Raw genomic sequence first — 5,701 nt, forward strand, 5'->3', positions numbered from 1 at the left:
TTTTCAAGGCTCCTTTAGTTCCCGGTTTTTTGAAGTTTTTATTTCAATTTCTCTTCTTTTTCTCGGGGACTTGCAACCTCCCTTCTTTACCCCTGTTTTCTTCTTGGGTTTTTGTCTATTTACCCCATTTTTAAAGATTTTTTTCTCACTTACCCCATTAAGTTTTTTTAATTCTCTCTTGACCCAAAACACTCTAAGGAGGTCTTCCCTAATACCCCATTAAGATTTTTTTTTTTGTTTTTTAATTTTTTTTAATACCATTTTACCCTTACCCCTTTGTTACTTAGAGAGAGAGAGAGAAAACGGAAGAGAGAGAAACCATGGGAGACTTCGCCGGAGTCCGGTCACCGGCCGCCGGATTCCGGTCACCGGCTACCGCCCACCGGAATTTGCTGAAAATCTCACCGGAAAGTTTTTTTGCACCCAATATACATCTATTGCCCCCCAATAGACGTCTATTGCCACAATAGTCTATTGCCCCCAATAGACGACTATCAGCCATGTATTACCCCCCAATAGACGTCTATTGCCCCCCAATAGAACTTTCAGTAGCCGGAATAGGAACTAATCTTCCTAAAATTAGATAGATAAAACTTTGATTAAAGAAAAAAACGAAGAAATTATATCAATTTTAAAACGTCTATTATCTCCCAATAGACGTCTATTGCCCCCCAATAGACGTTTCGATTACCGAAATAAGAACTAATTTTTCTAAAATTACACAAATATAACTTTGATTAAAGAAAAAACGAGGAGATTACATCAATTTAAAAACGTCTATTGCCTCCTAAAAAAAATCTTTTTCAGATTCTACTCCTATCCAAAGGGAACCATAAAATTGCTAATAATGCACCACAAACTAAATGCAACAGATACAAAGCAGTCACATCAATCAATTTAACTACTCAAATCCTTTCATTTCTAAATTAAGGGATTCTTTACTATTAAGTAAAGAATAATAACATAAACAATTGGCTGATACTAAAAAGCTTAAACAAGTTGACCTGAACAATGAAACCTGAACCAGATTACCAGGCCACCACATCATCATTGATTATACTTATTCGATGCATCAGAAGAATCAAGAAGAAAATAGGTATGCAAAACGAAATACTCCAATAAAAGCTTTGAAGCCATATCACTTGCTTCAGCGCCATTATGCCCATCAAAAACAGCGAAAATCCTAACAGAGAGAGAGAGAGAGCCGGAACTGGAATCAGATTTTGGAGGAGCCGGAATCGGATCCTCCGGTCGAGCGGTGAGTCGAGGTCCTTGGCAAATCGGGTCCTCGGGTTGAGCGGCGAGTTGAGGCTGCTGAACTCGCAGTGGATCGATACCACGGCGCCGGCTACCATAGTCAAATACCTGGGATTTGGGCGCGAAATTGAGTGCTAATCGAGGCTTTAAGGTCGAGATTGGGGACGGAAGAGTGAGGAGCTTGTGGTGGGAGAGACAATATTCCATGTGACTATGGTTGCTGTTGAAATTTGGTTGCAGAGGAGAGAGAGAGAGAGTGCACATCGGGGATTTGCAGGGCGGAGAAAGAGATGGGGGAGAGTGGCAGGTTGTAATTACTTAATTACATCAAGGGCAAAACTGTCATTTTACTTTAAACAGGGTAGGTGGGAATACAAATTTGTTGCTGGGGTAAGTGGGATAACTTTGGCCAATTTTGGTGCTTTTGGTCAAGAACCCTTTCTTATTCATAGGGGAGACCAATAGCCGACCTGTGGGGGTTCGTGCTCACTCCAAGCTTGGAGCTTGTAGAGTCCTCCAAACTTAGAGTTTGTTGAGAAGAAAACGATCGACCACATACATCGTTGTTTCGATCTAATCCAATATCTCTTGGAATCGGATTTTCTTTGAAGCGACTACGCTCAGAAATTTTATATGTTTTCATGGTAGCTTTTTCCGCTCCGAAACTAACCCTTTTTCTTGTTCTCTTTCAGGATGAGTAACCTGAACAAATTGGACTTTGCTCCATTGGGAACAACTGGCTCTGGATATCACAGGTGGGTTCGTGATGTCCGCCAGCATCTCAAGGCCGATGGAATCCTAGATACGATTCTCGAGCCTAGCCAGGACGTGCTAACTGTTGAGCAAGCTCAAGCTTTGGAAGCAAATAGAGCAGCCTTAGAGGCAAATAAGGCGAAAGCCATCATCCTAATGACTCGTCATATGGATGATTCGCTCCAGTACGAGTGTATGAATGAAGAAGACCCCAGAAGGCTGTGGGTCTCACTCGAAGAAAGATTTGGCAACGTCCGTGACTTATTGCTTCCTGACCTAGAAGTGAGATGGCATAGCCTCCGCTTCTGTGATTTCAAGTCAGTTCTTGACTACAACTCGGAAGCACTTCGCATTAAATCCTTAATAGAATTCTGTGGTAAAGAGATCACAAATGCGATGTTGATTGAGAAGACTCTCTCTACCTTCCCCGTCTCTACATTGATGGTTGCTAAGAACTATCGAATTGATGTTACTGCATGACGGATCACAAGGTTTCATGAGCTCATTGGAGCTATGAATGTCGCTGAAAAGCATGACAACATCCTTGTGAAGAACTATAATTCGAGATCCGTGGAAATAGAGCATATTCCGGAATCCAATTATAGTCGCGCCCCTAAGAGAAGGCGCCAAGAGCGAAACCCTAACCTTAGGGATACTTCTGGACTTTCTGGTCCGTATAATCACTCTACTTGGGAAGGTAATCGCCAAAATAGGCGAACACGGAACCGAAAAGGTCAACGTGGAAAGAGAGAGGGAGGCAATGTGTCACGCCCCGAATTTTGAATAACACATTCAAAATCCGAAACATGAATTAAACAACTTAAACAAATAACGTTCTGAATTTTTTTCTCAGAAACAAACACACCACTCGCCACTCAACACAAAACTCGAAAACCTCGAGTTAATTATTACAATTCACTCTTACAAAGTAAAATTGTAAAGCTCTAAATGAGCATAACAAACCTCACAATATAATGCTGTAATTCACATAACACTACTCTAAGCAGCCCGATCACCGTCCTGGTTCTCCTGACCTGTAGGATTACCCGCTACACAATTTGAATAGTGTACCGGGAGTTGCAACAACACAAAACCCGGTAAGCTTTTTACAGCCAGTATGAGTAAACAAGAAAGAACTGTTGATTTTAAATTACAATTCTTATAACTCAACAACACAACCAACAATCTCAACATCCACGACGCAAACGTCAAACCACACAACACTATCACCACTTTGGTCCTATCTCACAACACTATCACCACTTTAGTCCCATCCCATAACACGTTAGAGCTCTAACTGCCTCGTTACCTCTGACACCTTGGCCTAGGGTCAAGCAACGGCAAAAATACTTCGGTTAACACTATAACCGTCGCGCTTTGGACATCCCCGTCCTCAGCACCATATACTTCGGTTAATAATAAACCGTCGCGCTTTGGACATCCCCGTCCTCAGCACACAACTTCGGTTAATAATAAACCGTCGCACCTTGGACATCCCCGTCCTCAGCACACAAACACTCTGGTTATCCTTAACCGTCGAACTTCGGACACCTCATCCTCAGAACCTTACATTCTCTAACTCTATACATCCCCCAATGTCAACCATAATATCCACATGACTCAGTAATCATGATCATCACATACAAATATGGTAAGTCACATCTCAACCCATAATAAATAAATCATCACAATTCCACATTCTTCAATGTCACACCATTCCACATATAATCACGTAAATATATATATACGTAATCACCCACTCAGGAATGACCACTAATACCAACTATAGTTCACACAAGAAAATCGTGAAATTCATTTTGTATAATTAAAATCATTTTACTTACCTATGGACCGTAATTGATCAAGTCCATATGATTTTAAAACAAATATTTATTCCATAAATATTTTCACAAAATTACGACAAAATAAGATAATTAAATTTATTCGGTTCGTAATATGAACCACGTGAGGTTTACTCACCTCTAATTCCCGCTGCGTCTTCTAAAAGCCAAATATAAATAATACTGGTTGGCGACCACGAAAACGAGTTCCTTCATCTAGCCGTAGCTCGCAACATTGCCCTGTACACAATTATATTTCCGTAAACGGCAATCCGATAAAATAAATACGAACCTAAACGAAACCCGAAAATCCCTATCTCCATTACTTCTCAAATTCCACCCAAATCTTACATCTAATACCAATTCGTTATCTTAAAGGTTCCAAGTCAGAACCAAGAGATATCCGACGGTCGGATTCTCGTAAATCGATAATCGAAACCCTAATTCCCAGAAATTCATAATCAATTGAAAACTTCTCCAATTCCAACTAAATTGACATATTCAACCTCTACAAAAATTATAGGATTTAACTAGCTAAAAAAAAACATAATATAATCACTGTTCATACACCGCACTAATCATGCGACAAACACTGTTCATGTGGCGGCCAACACCTCCTCTGGCCACCAAATTTCATCCACAGCATCATCTCAACATTTCCAATCACTTTCTCAACTGTGACAAAGTCAGAAAATACCTTGAAGTAGCCGAACAATTAAGCACTCCGATGTACAGTGAAATTTTCCAATTATGCTTTCTTCCTCCATGCTTCGATCTGGGTTATGAGACTTGGCGAGCATGAAGAGCGGCTTAAGGCGCTTCTAATGGACCTGGGTTTATGACTGGAGGTGGCCGGAAATCGGCGTTGACTAATTTGCTACAGTAAAAATGTTGGCTTCGATCTCCACATTTCCGGCCAAATCGTCGTAAACAACTCCCACATGCGTGATAAGGAGGAAGAGACGAGTCTATCGATGCTCGCAGCTCGCCATTTGGTGGTCTAGAGGTGGTGAAAGAGGAGGTTGCAGAAGAGAGAAAGAGAGAGTTGCAGAAGAGAGAAACTGAGAGAGCACGGGGGAAGGAGAGAGAAAAGAAAGAAAAGTTACCTGGCTACAGTAACATTTCAAATTTATACCAATCTACCAAAAACAGTAACTTTCATATTTCGCTTATAACTTTCGCATACGAACTCCGATTTTTACGTACCACATATGCACGCACTCGGTTTAATGTCCTCTACAACTTTCATGAAGGAAGTTTTCCCAAATTCCCAATGTATAAAAAGTCACTTTTTGAGACCCCCTAAATAACGTTCGTTTTTCGAAAATTAATCGTTCGAACTAATTCCACAATTCCTCCGAGCCTCATACTCGCTCCCACTATCGTGAAATCATTTCTAAAAATCCACAGAATTTAATTTGGATTTTTCGGGGTATTACACAATGCCTCTAGCCATGTTGGTGGCGCCACCAACACTAAGAGCCATCTAAATGACGCTTTCAAAGCGCCTCAATGAATGAAGTTTGAGCAAAGAGATGTATGTTCTCGATGTGGAGTGTTTGATCATTGGGCGCACATTTGTAGAGCTTGTGAAGAACTTGTCACCGCCTACAAAGCATATTGTGAAGCAAGAGAAGCTCACTATGTGGAACAAGAAGATCAAGAAGATGATCTAGAGTGAAGGGTTGAAGACTACAAATCTGGCTGGGATCAATAGATCGCCAATTCTGTTTGTCTTTATTTTTTCCAAGAAATGTAATAGGCAATTGCCATATTTTAATTTTTGTAGTAAATGCCAATGGTTTAGTCTTTCTTCAAAGTAGGCTCACCCAAAGTAAGTGTGATTTCTA

At 40.7% G+C, this 5,701-nt stretch overlaps 1 long non-coding RNA gene across 2 annotated transcripts in view; it reads right to left on the minus strand.

Moving 5' to 3' along the window:
* LOC133717817 (uncharacterized) overlaps positions 1–5,104 on the minus strand; it is a 72,641-nt gene extending 67,537 nt beyond the window's left edge. The window contains exons 1-3 of one of the 2 annotated variants that reach the window (XR_009849959.1): positions 4,549–5,103; positions 3,991–4,091; positions 3,045–3,059 (exon numbers count right to left, since the gene is read on the minus strand). This is a non-coding gene — a long non-coding RNA (uncharacterized LOC133717817). Of the gene's footprint in view, positions 1–3,044; positions 3,060–3,990; positions 4,092–4,548 lie in introns of both variants that reach the window. The other variant, XR_009849960.1, reaches the window with a different exon arrangement.
* Positions 5,105–5,701: the final 597 nt, after the last annotated feature.

The sequence above is a fragment of the Rosa rugosa genome, chromosome 6 (assembly GCF_958449725.1).
Source record: "Rosa rugosa chromosome 6, drRosRugo1.1, whole genome shotgun sequence".
NCBI lineage: Eukaryota > Viridiplantae > Streptophyta > Magnoliopsida > Rosales > Rosaceae > Rosa > Rosa rugosa.